Genomic DNA, 16,798 nt, shown 5'->3' with positions numbered 1-16,798 from the left:
ATTTTTCCCCATTTCTGTTTCAGAAGTCCGTCTCTGAAGTTAAAATAAGGTTTTTATTTCACACGCACGGGAGCGAAACACAGAGACGCTCTGTGTATTTTTCTCAAATAACCTAGAACAGTCCTTAAATATTTTTCTGTTATCTATCACGTTTTCCTGTGCTCACAAGATTGCCAGTGTTCCAAAACCATGCACATTCTCCTACCTCCCTATTTGCTGAAGTTAACTTGTTTTTAAATACAATTGGTAACTTAAATTCGTAGCACGCATTTCTATGCTTTCCTGTGCTTACAAGATTGACATTGTTCCAAAATCACACACATTCTCCTACTTCCCTATTTGCTGGAGATAACTTTTTTTAAATACAATTGGCCGCTTACGTTCATAGTACACATTCCTATACAATGGTATAGAATTACATAGTAGCTCTTGTGTCCACTTAATTATTAGAGCACGCTGTATCATAGTACATAGGCTGCGTATTTGACACATAAACTAATTTTATTAAAATAGAATATATGAAAACCCTTCCCAATTTTTCAGTGCACACAACAAATTTCCAGGGTCATCTGGCGTACCACCTGTGGGAGCTCTGCTTGTAGTTTGTAACCAGTTTGAGAACCACTGGTTTAGACCATTGAAGGAATTTATATTGTTACAGCTTTGGGTGACTGAGAAGTGTCTCTTAGATTTTAGATAAAGTTTGTGACACTAGGAAGATTAAACACTTCTAACTTCAAAACTGAGAGGGTGTTTGCTGAGGTCTGGGGGGGGGGGGGGTCCCCTGAGCAGAAACAATAATAAGGTGTATTTTTGTATATCTTGGCAAGTTGTGGATTACTGTTTGCAAAGGAGCAGGGCAGAAAGACACTGTATAAGTTCACATGAAGAGCACAAAAGGAAGAGAGGAAGGGAAGAAGAAGGAAAAAACTAGGAGAGCAGGGAGAAGAGAAAGGAGTCCAGAGGAGTTGGGATTTGAAGCTTGTGCCAGGCGAGAGCCCTTAACTCTTGATCAACCAAATCAATCCTGACTAGAGCCAAGTATTCAAACCTTGTTAGAGAGAGCGTGCTTTTCTGTGTTTTCAGGTAACTTAGGTTTTCTGAGTAAAATATACCTTATATATAACAGTTAAAAACTGATTAGAGTGCATTTTATGAAAAGGGATATAGGCTCCCATTTATTTTGTGGCATCAGGGGTGCAGAGAGAGAGATTTAACTGCAGGTTGCATTGTATGTAGTTAGAAAGCAGCTCATCTCTTATGTGGCCTCTGTAGGCATTAAGGGTTTAATAAAGCACTTGGAAATTGTTGGATGATAATGATTTTTCTATGTCTTCTGTGTCTTCCTGGGTAATTCTACAGAATTTCAAAACTAAGATGGGTAATTATAGATTCATATCATTTTTTTTCCTACTCTAAAAAATCTTGCCTCCATCCCATTTCACTCTGTTCTTTGTTCCCTCAGACCTTGTTATCTCTTTGCACAGTGATTAGGAAATCTACATCAATTTGTCAAAATGATAAGCTATTTACCTCACTTTTTCTTGTGCATATTATATGGTGATATCTGATTGTTCCCCTATACCTTTACAGCAGTGTTATCATGATCACTGTATACTCATACCTGTATTTCATCTCAGTTCTTTATTAAAATTAGATAAAAACAGAAATTTTCTCAAAGAGCTGTAACATCTACAAAGAATTCTAATGCTACATTACGGAAGACTATTAAAGCCTGTCAGCGAAATCAGATAATATTGCAGTCAGATAAACTACATTTTTTTCTGTGATGCACAATTTCAACATTGTCAAAATGCAAGTAATTTTACCTCACCAGTTGTGTCAGTCTAATGGAACTCATCAGCATCTAAATTTGCACATCAAGCTTTCTTAGCACTAATTAAAATTGTATTAATCTACACTTAAAATCTTTTGTTTAGATTTATACATATCAAATGAAGCTGTAGACTATTCCTTGTTAGATTCCTTAGTTAACCTCAATTAACAACGTTCTGATAATCAACTAACTGAAAAGAGCCCTTTTCCCTGAATAAAGTATCAGTAGCAATGAGTTCCATGTAAATAGGAAAAACTCTTGGGTTGCCACTTTAATTTCATTAAAGAATTAAGTCCCAGCTCGCTTCTATGTTTTTTTAACTGAGTCATTGGTTTTAGACTTTCCCCCTTACTGTATATGAAGCCTCCCTAGGTTTACTATAAAACATCACATTGAGTGTATCTCTTATTGTCCAGTCTCTTGCTGATGTAATGATTCTGGCAAACACTCTTATTTACCTACTTGAAAGTATTCTTTCTTTTTTTGTCTTTTCAGAGCAGTCTGGCTTATTCAAAATATTCATTTTTCAGTCTCAAATGACTTTTCAATATTTATATACTGTATGCTCCTTCTTTATTTTCTTTGCCTTAGGATGCTTCTTCAATGTGGATGCCTTAGCTCTTGCAGAGAGGTAATGTTATTTACATTTTTAGTCAATATGATTATTTAGCACAACCTAGCTCTTTTAGCCCTCTTACTTTTTCAGCTCTAGACAAAAGTCTCCTATTAACTCCTTAGGTTTGCATTGCTTGTGTAGCTTTTCCCTACAAAATTACATATATGTAACGGAATTAACTAAAGGTTTTACTAAAAGTTTGTATTATATCTTATTGACTATGCATCTTTTTACTTATATTTTACTAAATCCGTCTCAGGATGTCTAGTCTCAAAAGATAACATAGCCACATGGTGTCTTTACGCATAGCTGGCATAGTTCTCAGGGAAATGACTGAGTGACCTCTCCTGTAACAAATGATCTATTCAGCAGAAGGTGCTGCTTCTCACGCAAGCAGGCAGTAAAGAAAATATATGTACTAGTCAGCTTTTTAGAAATACCATATATAGCCACAATGCAAGCAGAGAGTCTTGTGGGAGTGTTTCTTGTATTGTTTCAATATATAAAAAAACACTTTAAATGTTGTCTATGAAAGTCTTGTGTACAAATGCAGGACTCCCATATGCATATGAAATAAAGACGATTTTCAACACACAAACTCTCATCTGATGCCCTTTGTTTGGTACAACATATGTAATTTAAATGTTTATGAATTTCTGTGACTAAATAACAGTCACTTTAAATTTAATTTTAGCAGATCACATCAAGAAAAAGTTTACACACTGCTCTCTCACTTATAGTCAGCAGCCATGTCACCCTGCAACTCACCTGGCAAACCATTGAAACTAAGCAGGTATAAGCCTGGCCAGTACCTGGATTGGAGATCTCCTGGGAAAAACTAAGGTTGCTGCTGGAAGAGGCATTACTGGGGCCAGCAGGGGGCACTCACCCTGCGGTCTGTGTGGGTCCTAATGCCCCAGCATAGTGACCATACCATACTGTAAACAGGCACCATCCTTTGGATGAGACGTAAAATCGAGGTCATGACTCTCTGTGGTCATTAGAAATTCCAGAATGTTTCTACCAAACATGCTAACTATGCTAGAGAGGAGTTGTGCGAGGAGTGGGCTAATAGAGCTTCCAAACAAGCCGCAAGTTTACAGGCTCAGCAAAATGTATTTTTCCGCCCTTCTGCCATCCAAGAGGCCAGCACAAAAGCAAGCTACTTGTTTGCATATAAAATTGCTAAACAAAGCAAGACGTTCTCTGAAGTGGAGTTTTTGAAGGAGTGTATGATAGAAACTGCAGATATTCTTTGTCTACAGAGCAAGATCAAATCTGAGAAAATAAGTTTATCACGTAGAACAGTTACTTGTCGGGTCGAGGTAATCGGTGAAAACTTGACTTGTGAGTTGAACAAGAAAATGGAGAACTTCAAGTTTTATTAAATTGCATTGGATGAAAGTACTGATATAAAGTACACTGCACAGCTTCTATTTTTTTTCAAGGGAATTAATGACACTTTTGAAATTACAGAGGAACTTTTATCAATGGAGTCTATTAAAGAACAAAGGGCTCGGACTTGTATGACAAGGTGTCTGGTTGTATTGACCGAATGAAGCTACCGTGGAGCAAATTAGTAAACTTTACTACAGATGGATCTCCGAATCTAACCGGGAAAAATGCTGGACTATTGAAGAGAATACAGGACAAAGTGAAAGAAAATGACCTTGAGGCAGAGGTAATATATCTCCACTGCATCATTCATCAGGATGCCCTGTGCAAAAACGTTTTTGGGCCTCATGAAATGTCATGAAAGCTGTTGTGAAACTTGTGAACTTTGTACGTGCCAGGAGATTTAATCATCATCAGTTCATTCAGTTTCTGAAGATATTGGCGCAGATCACATTGACTTACTCTTTCATTCAAATGTTCGTTGGCTCAGCTTGAGAAAAGTTTTCAAGCGAATGTGGAAGCTAAGAGGAGAGATCGACTCCTTTTTGGAGAAGCTGGGGAAAGCCACAGATTTCCCTGAACTCAGAGATTCAGACTGGCTCTGCGACTTTGTGTTCGCTGTGGACATTTTCGCTCAGTTGAATGAGCTTAATGTAAAACTGCAAGGAAAAAGTGTCTTTGTTACAGAACTGTACTTGAATGTGAATGCCTTGAGAGCTAAGCTCACCGTGTTCTCAAAACAGATGATCAGCCACTTGTTTGCACATTTCCCCACTCTTGGGACATTGATGTGTCATATGCTCAAGCACTAAGATACAAGTCTATCACAAAGTTGCATGGAGAATTTTCCCGTCGATTTGCTGACTTTGATTAAATTGAGAGGTCTCTAATGTTGGTGTCATGTCCTCTGACTTTCAACTATGAGACGGCAGCACAAGAATTCCAGGTGGAACTGATCGATCGGCAGTGTGACGTAACTCTGAAGGAAAAGTTTCATTGTGTAAAGCTGGATGAATTCTTTGCATCACTGAACGAGGTCAAGTTTTCCCATATTCGACAAGCAGCACAAAATATTCTGGAGTTATTTGGATCTACTTATGTGTGTGAGCAAACATTCAGCTTGATGAGCATCAACAAATCACGTCACAGATCAGTGACGCTTAGTGACCACCACTTGAGCTGTGTATTACGGATTGCCACAACACAGTTATCAACGGATTTCAATGCTCTCGCAAAAAGAGGTTATCAGCTGTACAGCTGTCATTAATCAAGAAGCCATTTGGGTGTATTTCTCTCAGGTTATTGTTAACATTGAACTAATAAGCCTATAATGGATTTTAAATTTACATAAGGCATAGGCTATCTGTAACAGCAGCCTGAAGTGGCCCTCTATACAGTTTCAAAATGTAATGAGACCACAGATCCTGATGCAGTCTACAGCTTTGTGCTTTAAATGATTGCCATTAGTCAATCACCTTGGCCACTGCATAATTACCAACTTACCATTTCATTTTGTTGAACTGAAAGCTGTCCGGCCTAGTCATGATAATTGGTTAGATATATACCGCATTATATCAAATTTGAGAAAATAGGTAAATTAATAGTGGCTCTAGTTATATATTACATATTGCTTGTCAGTTCTTCCTCTCTTTACTTTGATAGTCCTTTTCTTATATTTTTGACTGGACATTTTTGTTGATTTCTTCAAAGACCCATAATTCCCTTGCAGTTTATTTTTTCTTCCCTTACACTTTTTTATGTGTTTCTCTTTAAAGAATTAAAAAGCAATACTATGCAGTGTTACATATATTGATATCTTAGATAAAATAACAAAACATAACATATCAGAATGTTACATATAGTGTGTATATGTGTCTTGATTAAAAAGTTCTAAAAATGTTATATTGCAATTTTAATAGAATTCCGTAGAGCAAACTAATCTGTCACAAATAATGAATGGTTCAGTTTTAAGTTATCAGTTCATATAGAGTTATGTAAGAATCGATCCTCTGAATCTTTTTATGTTACTCACAGTTAGCTCACCACTACAGGTTGTTTCACTTTCTTTTTGTGTTCTTTGTCACCAAATTAGAACATCAGGAAAACAGAATCTTGCGGTTATTGCATGTCTCGTGTTTCCGTTTTCTAAAATAAACCACTAAAATTAGAGATTCTGTGTGTGTGGACCGGACATCTCGTCATTGATGCACCTTCAGTTTTATTTTCTTTCAAACCAATGATGTTTAAAAGTGTGCTATTTGTGGTTTTCTTCACAAATTATATTTAAATATGGTAATATCTTTGACCCAATTTTTAGACAGCTTAACTTTTTTGTTTTTGTACAGTCATCAGTTCATACTTCGAGAATTTCTGTTGAGCAGTCACTCAGCATCCGAACACTGGCGTAGGAGAACTGAACTGGTCTCATTTGTCAATGATGCGTTAATGCCGGTTTGTGCAAAGTAGCATAAGAGCTGCTTTCATTCCTTAGAAATAGCACCTTCTGTTTTGGGTAATCACGTGACTGTCTATATAAAGACGTTTATAGTTAGCAACTCTCTAATAGGTCGTGCTCATTTAATAACTTGTGAGGATTTTATTTTCTTAAAAATGCTTTTAAATAGCATCTCATGATAATTGGATGTGTTTTTTTATAGAAGATTTTTTTATAAACTGAAGAAGTAATCAAAGGAGTTTCTCATCGTATGATTTTAAATAAACAGACAATTCAAAGGACGTTTTAAGATTCAACCTGTCTTTAGAGCTACGTATTTAAAAACTTTAGCATGGGCAAGTTCGTTAACATTTAAAATACCATTTTAGTATTATTTTATACTAAGCAAATACATAGATAAAGTGTCCTCTGCATTGGCTGGGAATACAACCTGAGGCCATCTAACTAAAAGATGAAAATTCTATCACTGAACCTAAGTGTCACATAGTTTGGACAAGTGAAATTAAATACCTCAAGAGTTATTTTTTTTTCATTTTCTACAAGCATTTCAATGAAAGTAAAAATTTTAATTTTCCTTTGCAACAAACATGACAGCAAAATGTAAGTTTATTAAGCATGTCAAAACATTTCTAAATAAGCACAAGTGACCATGTCACTTTGATGCAGATGTTTATATTAAGAAAGTGAAATTTGCTACCACTACCAGCTATATAAATATATTACGTTTATATTCATTATTTGATATTGTTATTGACATTCAGAAATGGAAATGTATTTTTATTTTCAGCTAACAAAACATCCCTTTAGTTACATGATTACATATTAATATTCCATATTAAGTGGATTTAAAGAAGTAATACATCAGATTAAATTAAGCTAATGTTTTCACTAACATCTAACGCATTGCAAGTGCCACCTATCAATCTTCTTCGACCAGTGAAGATTCTTTGGGCAGTGTAACAAATCACACCATGGCACAGTTGAGTGGCTGCATCAATATATCTTCTCTCTGGTGCAAGTTTTTGACCATTGCTACTTTAATAACTACTTGTCTTTATCCCATGATTTGTTCAATTCAGACCACTTTCAAAATAGCGTTTCATTCAGAATTTCAAAATGTCTTTCATTTTGTTGAAGAATGTATTGTATTTTATTGTAGAATGTTTCTGGTTAGGTCTTTCTAGAGCTATCCTTAAGTAATTCATTTCTTTTCCAAGGAGATTCTGATTTTTTTTAATTTAACTTCAAATGTGACATGGTCATATGTCATGTTTTGCTGTCCTGAATTCACTTAAATTATGTTATTGAATGTCTATGTATGCAGATTCTCAAGTAGCTAATTTTAGAAATATTTTAGAAAACCTGGTGCTTTTTTAAATTAAATTGCTTTACTTTAACTCAATCTTTTATCTTAACCAGTTTGATAACAATTGAAAAAGCCAGCAATATTAAATATATTTAATATTTAATTAAATATATATATTTAATATTAAACACTTAACATTTAATATTAAATAATAACTAATAAAATAAAATTAAAATGATAAAGAATAATACAAATAAAATAATAAGATATTTAGTATTAATATTAAAGTATAATATTTTATATAACCATCATTCCCCACAATGACGGTCTTACAGCCCTCAAGCACATGCTAGACAAACGCACAGTGCTTGATCCACCCACCCACACTCTAGTGTGTCTTGCAGAATTGGTTCTCACACTCAATGCCTTCTCATATAATAACCTTTTTTATCACCTGGTTAGTGGAGTTGCCATGGGCACCAGGATGGGACCTAGCTATGCCAGTATTTTTGTCAGCTGGGTAGAAAAATGCTTCTTTGCCTCCTATACTGGCTTTGTCCCTGACCTCTACAAGCAAAACATCGATGACTGCATCGATGCTGCTACATGCTCTACTGACCAGCTAAAGCTCTTCCTGCATCAATTCACTGACTCTCACCCGTCACTCAAATATACAGTTAACATATCATCCACCACTCTTCTGTTTCTAGACATAAATTTATCTGTTACCCATCCACGACAGTCATCCTCGGTCTATTACAAACCACCAGATTCACACAGCTATCTCCTGTACAGCTCTTTTCATCCCATTCACACCAAAAATTCTCTCCCTTTTTCACAGTTCCTCAGGCTACATTGACTCTGCAGTGATGACATGAATTTCCAGAACCAAGCACTCAAAATGTATTCTCTTTTCATCAACAGAGGAAACCCCACTCATGTTATTAATAGGGCCCTCACCCGGGCCAAAAACAGCCCTCGGCTCATCAACTCAACCAGGAACTTCCAGTCTCACAACTGCATTCCTTTGGTGCTTCCCTACCACTCTAGCACACTTTCTATCCCCGGGACCATTATTAACAACTACTCCATTTTACAGGGCTTTCCCTCCATCGATACCCTTTTTTCTAACCGCCCAATTATCTCATACCGCCGACCACCCAATCTACATACCAACTTCTGGTTCACAGCTCCCTTGACTGCACTCGGTGCATCACCTGCAAATACATATCTAACAACACACTCATTCAGGGCCCCTCAGGTTAATTACAGATCACCCAAATGACATCCTGTACCTCCAGGAACCTCATTTACTGTATCTCCTGCAAAAAATGCCCAGCTATCTATGTTAGGGAAACCGGAAGGAGACTAGGAGACCGCTTCAGAGAACATGTTCGGGATGTGAAGTTTAAAGATTTCTCCAAGCCCATAACTTCTCTGTTCTCAAAGAAGGGCTTCTCAACTCCCATAGCAGAAAAACAACAGAAACTAAACTCATCCTGAAACTAGGTTCACACCATCCCCCTTCTCTCAATGGCTGACTTGTTTTCATGTAATCTTCTCTATTATCATGCAGGTTTTGACTTCACACCTTTCTTTACCCTTCTGCACTTTGCACTTCCTGAGTGGCCTCTCTGCCTCTCTGGCCCTCCTGGCTCCTCCCCTCTCCCAGCTTTTGTTCTTCTGTGCTATTTAATCTTTGCTGTCTGCCCTGTCTTTCTCACACCTGAAGAAGGCTTCACAGCCGAAAAGTTGTGTTTTCTCCCTTCTCTTATCAGCATAGGATAAACCTATTACTTGTTCTTTTGCAGACTACGGATGGTGACGCAGCTACCCACCTGAACTATATAAAATATATGTTCAGTTTTATAAAACATTGGCAATTGTGTTTTGATTGTGAGTCATTGTAATTGCATTCAGGCAAACAGGATTTCAAGTGTTACTTTTGCCTTCAGGATTTCGAGTTTCCTGACTAAATCAAACACTACATGAGAAACAGAAAAACTGGAGGCATTGCTATTATTGGAATCATTCTATATAGATGAATCGGAGTAACCCCTAAGCATCTAATTGTCAAACTGCAAAACACAACAGGGATGAGTGAAGTTCGTGAAGTTTATGAAACTGCTGTGGGATAGCATAGACAATATGTGAAAGGACACAAAATCCAAGCTGAATTTGAAGCTTCCACTGTCAAGGGAGCAACATTTAGCATGTAGTAGCATTAGTAGCATCCCTTTAAGGTCATTCCATCTCTGGTTTGCTCATGTTTTTTTTAACTATGAACTAGGAATATTGATCTAATGAGTATATTAGGATATGAAGTAGTGAATTCAGAAAAATAAATGACAAAATAACCACTCAATAAAATGGTACAAAATGTACTGATGCCTGAATGATATCTGGATGTCTTTATAAAGATATAAAATTTATGTCTTGAATGTTTTACTTAAGTATTAACTTACTTAAGTACGTTTAGTTAATACTAACATTGATTTGTGATTATGTGAAATGTAAAGAATCATGAATATCCCACAGCTATATAAGCATACAGTATATGAATTAATTTTAATTTGGAGTGAATCATTTTGTCAGGTCTCTGACCCTGACAAAAGTGATATCAAATCATCTGCAGCTTACCATCTCTTCTGTTAAGCTTGGCAAAGCGAGGCGAATGACTTGCAGAAAGTTTTGATGAACTTTCGAAGGAAGTCTGTGGCAGCATCGATACCAGTGGTTCATCACAATTATCTATGGGAGAAATAGCAAAGGCACAAATGAGAAATAAAATAATTTCTCTTTAAAAAATATTCTTAAATTCTAAATCCCCTTGTATTAGAATTCATACATCCATAGGTAAGAATGACATTAACCTCCAACTTTGCATCTTGTTCTTGTTCTTTATGACAAAATACTGTGTCAAGTTCTGTCAGATGCAGAAATGAGGATTCTTGATTTTCCAGTTATTTCTACATATTGTATGTTAATAACTTGATTTAAAGAGTGTGAAGTTTGCAGCACAGCTATTTTTTCCACAACTCCAAAAATTGGATGGGAAATTACTTTTTCAAAAGATGTTTTCGAAACATAACAAAAGTTTATGATGACATCACACTATAAACAGTATGTCTTTTGAACAATTATTGTACACACATCCAGAATATTCTGCATGAGACATTTTATACTAAAATTATTTCAAACAGGATTCTTGATGGTATTGCAAAAGATCCCATAAGAAAATAACCCCTTTCAGTATACTTTAGTGGATCATATTGCAGACGTACAATGTACAATAGGTAGATTAAAAAAGGAAAATCCTAAATCCAATCTTGGGAAGGGATATCCATGGCTATTAGAAATATTATTTTTCCTAAAAAAAGTACATACAAATAGTGTTTTTTTTTACATTCATGCATATTAAAACTAGTATTTAATGAGCTTTGGATAAAACTGTATGAGTGTGTTGGTACTGTAATGTTAACTGTGGACCTATAATAATAATTATAATAATTGCTTACACTTATATAGCACTTTTCTGGACACTCCACTCAAAGCGCTTTACAGGTAATGGGGACTCCCTTCCACCACCACCAATGTGCAGCATCCACCTGGATGATGCGCCGGCAGCCATAGTGCACCAGAACTCTCACTACACATCAGCTATTAGTGGGGAGGAGAGCAGAGTAATGAAGCCAATTCATAGACGGGGATTATTAGGAGGCCATGATCGGTAAGGGCCAATGGGAAATTTGGCCAGGACACCGGGGTTACACCCCTACTCTTTTCAAGAAACGCCCTGGGATTTTTAATGACCACAGAGAGTCAGGACCTTGCTTTTACATCTCATCCGAAGGACGGCGCCTGTTTACACTATAGTGTCCCCGTCGCTATACTGGGGCATTAGGACCCACATAGACCACAGGGTGAGCACCCCCTGCTGGCCCCACTAACACCTCTTCCAGCAGCAACCTTAGTTTTTCCCATGAGGTCTCCTATCCAGGTACTGACCAGGCTCACACCTGCTTAGCTTCATTGGGTTGCCAGTTGTGAGTTGCAGGGAGATATGGCTGCTGGCAAATTGTTTCTTTGTTTCTTAATTTATGTTTGAAAATTCAGTAATAGTGTGTCTTATTATAATAGTATACTAGTACTATATGCTAGCAATATATACTATATAATACTATACTAGTAATAGTATAATTTTAAACCTTAGGCCATTTTCCAAACTCAAAACCCTACTTTTTCTGTAGGCCATGTATTTCATTTATTGAGTATACTTTCCAGTCAAGCATGAATCCAAAGGTGACTGATAAGGCCAGCACAGGATGCGCACACTGTCTGGCAGACTGAGCAGGTTTGTTTTTAGGAGATATTTGATTGTATGCTGTGCCATAAAAATCATAAAAATCATCCTTCATGTTTGCTTTGATCATATTTTTGAAACACTTTTTCTGGCCTCCTCTGGTGTGGTTAAGAAGTGAACCTTTGGAATCATAGAGTCTTACATGCAAATGACATAACCAAACCAATAGAACCTACAGAAGATGATCATAGTTTCAGTGCTTCTGATACTTGATTGGGAGAGAACACTGATGTCACTGAGGGCATCTTTCACTCATTTAAGTTCTAGTTCACATTTCATTATCATACAGTACAGTAGGGATGATGATTATATGGTTGCACATCAGTCTGTTTTCACTTTTGCTCTGGGCCAATTGCTGTAGTAGTGTTAACAGTTTCCAATGACCTTTAACTAAGGGGACATTTAAGAGAATGTTTTTTCAGGCTACCTGAGCACTAGTTATTAGAAAAATTAAAACTTTTGACTTTCAACTGACACACTTTGTTGAGTATTGCCAAATTTGACTAACATTGTAGGCATATGATTTTGTAATATAATTGGATTATGACTTTTACAGAAATATTATTTTACCACATTTTCCACTCCATGCTTAAAATAATCAAGTTTAGGTTTTGTGTTTGAGTATATATTTGCATGTCCACCTGTAGTGAAAGCAGAAATGTTGAAGACTTAAGCAACAACTGAAAAGGACTGAATAGCTTTTTTACCATTTGAATTCTTGAAAGAGAACAAATCAAAAGCAAGACCAGACCTTTAGAAAGAACAACACTAGATTTATACTGCAAGTTTCATATTAGAAAAAAAAGTTCAACATAAAATGTTTTTTTATACATACGTAACTCAAGTGTTTCACCTTTTGTAAGAGGGCAACAGGCTCAGACAAAATGTACATTCTTGCCTGAACCTTATTTCCCAGCCTGTGGGAAATGAGATTCTACCCACAGTCACCTAACCAGTTGCCAGAAGACAATTAATCGATGTGACAGGTTAAAAACCAGGAAGACGTTTCCCAGGTCATTGGTTGATCTACTCTTTTGAGGCACAGAACACAAACACATATTTGCTCCATTCACTGTAGGAACATGAGAAGGAAGCAGCTGACCAAGGGACAAAGAAAACTTTTTGTTTTTGAGAGGCGTCCTGCAGATTGACTTACATTTCAATTGTTTAAGAAGCTGGTAAGCACCTTAGCTGGCAACTGGAAGAAGTCTGCTATAAAATCAAAAAGGAGCTTAGGCTTTGGTTTTGGTTTATGGTGTATTTTGGATTTTTGTTTCCCTCACACTAAAAAATAAAGAGCACTAGTTTGTACCATATTATGTTATCCCACTTATTTTAAAAATCCCATTACAGCACTCCAAGCTTGGAGTGTCAGTCTTTGTTTTTACATCTACCGTAATGTAAAATTTTTAGGATAACAATGCAATAGGATAAAAAAAATACTTTAGTAGTGCTTTCATTTTACAAAGCAAACATTCTGTGTTTCTGGGTCTGCAAAGTTTTAAAAATGTGTAAGGAGTAAGGAGGTATACCACATCAAGCACCACAACATGACAAATTTCATCTCACCATTTTTTTTTCAAATTATCTCATACAGGACCGCACTACACTGTTAAACTGCCTGCTGGTATAGTGAATTTTTAAATTACTTCAGCTTCGTATGGTAGTCAGACAAATCATACTTTAGTAATAAAAATCCAGTGTTTACTAATCCATTAGTAAACATTGTGCTTTCCTGTGCTAATCATACTGTACAGTATGGATATTGTACTAGTAACACAGAATTAATTAATTACAATTACAAATAAGATAAAATATTGACAAAACACTACCAGAATTATCTTTTTTTAAATTACATACAGTATGTAGAATTATTAGAAATTGTGTCTAAATATTAATTAGAAAAGTTATTTTAGATTTTGATTATTAAAAACATATCATATATAAAAGCAAATAAACACGTAGAAAACAAAAAAAAGAGGCCAGAGTGATTTGAATGACTTTCAAAGAATGACTCACGGTCACATACTGTAAGTTAGAATTTTCGCTAATAGAATTCTGCACTAAATAAACATTTTTCTTTGAAGAGCAAAAACCACTCTTCTGCTACAACACTACCACAATAATTACAATTAAATGTTTTAGATGTTTTTGATTTATAATATGCTGCTTATAGTTTGTTTCTCAGTAATCTTGTGTAGGTTTTCATTCAGAATGTTTTATTCATATTGTTTTATTTTGAAACACTTTGGGTTCATTTGGTTTCACTTCCTCTGAAAGCAATTATGACATCATGTGTTCTGCAACATCTGGATATCATTTGAATAGATTTTGTTGTATTTTTTTGTGATGGGACACTACACCTATAGGTACTGAGGGGAAAGCAGGGATATTGCAGACCTGGGGGGTTCAGAGAATCAGTTGTCAAAAGTCAAAAGTAAGGGTATAGTAAAAAGAACTCTTAAAAAAGTGTGAAAAATGCATCATTCCATGGGTGTTTCCCATATTCTACAGGTCTTTCCCATTAATAGGTGAATTTCTCTTAATGGCACCACTCACTATCACAAGGTCAGATATTGAGTAATCCTAATGACATTGCCTAAATTCAAACCAATCATATACAAAAGCAACAAGGCCCAACTTCAGCTACAAGAGGAGATCTTTACACTTTGAGCATCCTGCAAGATGTCACATGTGCTTTTACATGCTTAGGCTGTATTGGCTAGAAATCCATGACCAGAATTGCAAAAGTCTGCTAATTATAACATAAAATGAAGGAAGTATAAAAGTGACTTTCTGATAAAAAGGGGCACTATTTACAATATAAATAGTAACACCCTATTTTAAATGGCTAAAAATTGCTAAGAGTACAGGAAAAAATGAAGGTTGGAATAAGCATTAAGATAGTATTACATCACCTGCTTCGTACTATATTTAAAGTTTAAAAAATTTGATAATTTTTTGGCTGCTGCCTTCATTTTTTATTTTTTCCTCTAACTATTCTAGAAGTAACAGTTAAACAACACAGTGCTAACAAGAAATTAATACTAAAAAAGTCACATTACAATGGTGTATTAATGTTTGCAAAAACACACGCAATTCATGCAAAAATCACACAATCATGCTCAAGTTTGGAAAAAGATTTGGTAAGAGTTTTCATTATGAGGAGAATGTATTGAAAAAATAAAGGAACCAAGCAGATTAAACCTATAATTACATGCAACAAAGAGTAAATGTGATCACTGGAAAGTGTAAATGATACAATGAAAGGAACAGAACAACTTCAAATGGGCATACTGTACATATAATTAGCACATTTAATTCAAGCTTGCCTTCTAAATTTCTTACTGTTTATAAACTAAAAACACCCCTCCCCAGCTAATACACAATTTCTGAAAGAATTAATAAAATGTAAATCTTTACTAAGCAATGATCAACTAAGGCTTTTTAAATACAGTACTCTAGCAAATCCCATTATAATACAGATCCAGCCATTCAGAATGTGCTGCAGTAGCTCGCAGTCCAGTGGCTGCGCGAGACTGTAGCAGATTGCGGTAGACTGCAGCATTTTCGAAATTTTCAGTTATGTGAGTGCGCTACTTTGTAAAACTGCCGGGTGGAGCTGGGAAAGCTGATCGTGGCGTGTGAAGCATTTGGGTTGTCACCAGAACACGCCTGGTTTCGAATCCCGCTCAATGCTGAGGAACAATCTTTTCCAAATATAGAATTTAAATTGTACACTGTTAAGACTTTTAATTATTTTAAACTGCTATTATACTGGAACTTGTGAACGTGATGTGCCTCTTTCACGTTTACAGCCACATAGAGAAAATCCAAAGGTAAATAACAGTACTGTAATGAAATACATACCTAATCTACACACAGTAGATGGTAGTGATAGATGAATATGAAAATGTACACAACAGTATTCCACCCTCTTTATAAATATTTTATGGATCAAAGTTTTTATCATGGTGACTTACGATGCATTATGGTTTTAATGTGCTTTTTCAGGCATTATATTGTAGCGCTCTCGCGTTCACGTGGGTATAGATCCAGCCATTCAAAATGCGCGGTACATCAGATACATGAGAATCCAAGCTTTTTTATCTATGCTTTCTTATATACGCTAAGAAGTAGCCTTTAAAATTTCTTTATCACACAGTAAAAAGTAAAAATTCTGGGGTGTGCGTATACCAGAGATTATGGCATGGCTTCTGAATGGTGATTGGCTGACACCATCTGACACCCCTCTGATTGGGGAAAAAAGACCTGCTGATCTGTTCTACATACCAGGAAGACAACGGAATATGATTTTTTCTATTCGAAATGTGTATTTTAAACATTTAATTAAGAAGTAAAAACCTTACAGTGTACACAGATTTCTAAGCTGATCAGGAGGAAGAAATCACCCGGGTTTCGCACATAAAAAGTGGTTATTAACTATCGAAACCTGTTTTTATTTCGCCTGGAAATCTACCTGAATGCCCAACTACAGTATCTGAGAAGCCCTCCGTGAAATCAAAAGAACCACAATTGAACTAGTGTTGATAATAAGAGAGAGAGAGTCCCCGTTACCCCCATTTTGATTTAAATCCCAAACGCGTGTTTAATTAAATGTCTTTATAGATTCACAATCTGACAAATGTAACGTAAATCGTTATCTTTGTCTTCTAAGTATCTTAATAAACTTTCAGCATAGCTTTCTCCCCATTTAGATTTATTTTTCTTGGGATACTGGGATCAAACGTGGAAAGATTAGATTGTAATCGTTTTTATTTTTTAAATACATTTTAGAAAAGTGTAATCTATACTAAAAAGCTATA

General features: G+C 35.8%; 2 pseudogenes; both read left to right on the top strand.

Moving 5' to 3' along the window:
- The first annotated feature begins 4,008 nt into the window (after positions 1-4,008).
- Positions 4,009-4,660, top strand: LOC148821780 (general transcription factor II-I repeat domain-containing protein 2A-like; annotated as a pseudogene).
- A 77-nt stretch (positions 4,661-4,737) lies between these two features.
- LOC148821779 (uncharacterized) lies at positions 4,738-9,014 on the top strand (annotated as a pseudogene).
- The last annotated feature ends 7,784 nt before the right edge of the window (positions 9,015-16,798 follow it).

Source organism: Atractosteus spatula, chromosome 13 (assembly GCF_055471065.1).
Source record: "Atractosteus spatula isolate fAtrSpa1 chromosome 13, fAtrSpa1.hap1, whole genome shotgun sequence".
Lineage (NCBI taxonomy): Eukaryota > Metazoa > Chordata > Actinopteri > Semionotiformes > Lepisosteidae > Atractosteus > Atractosteus spatula.
Note: the sequence above shows the minus strand (reverse complement) of the source record. Positions and strands in the feature narration are given on the sequence as shown.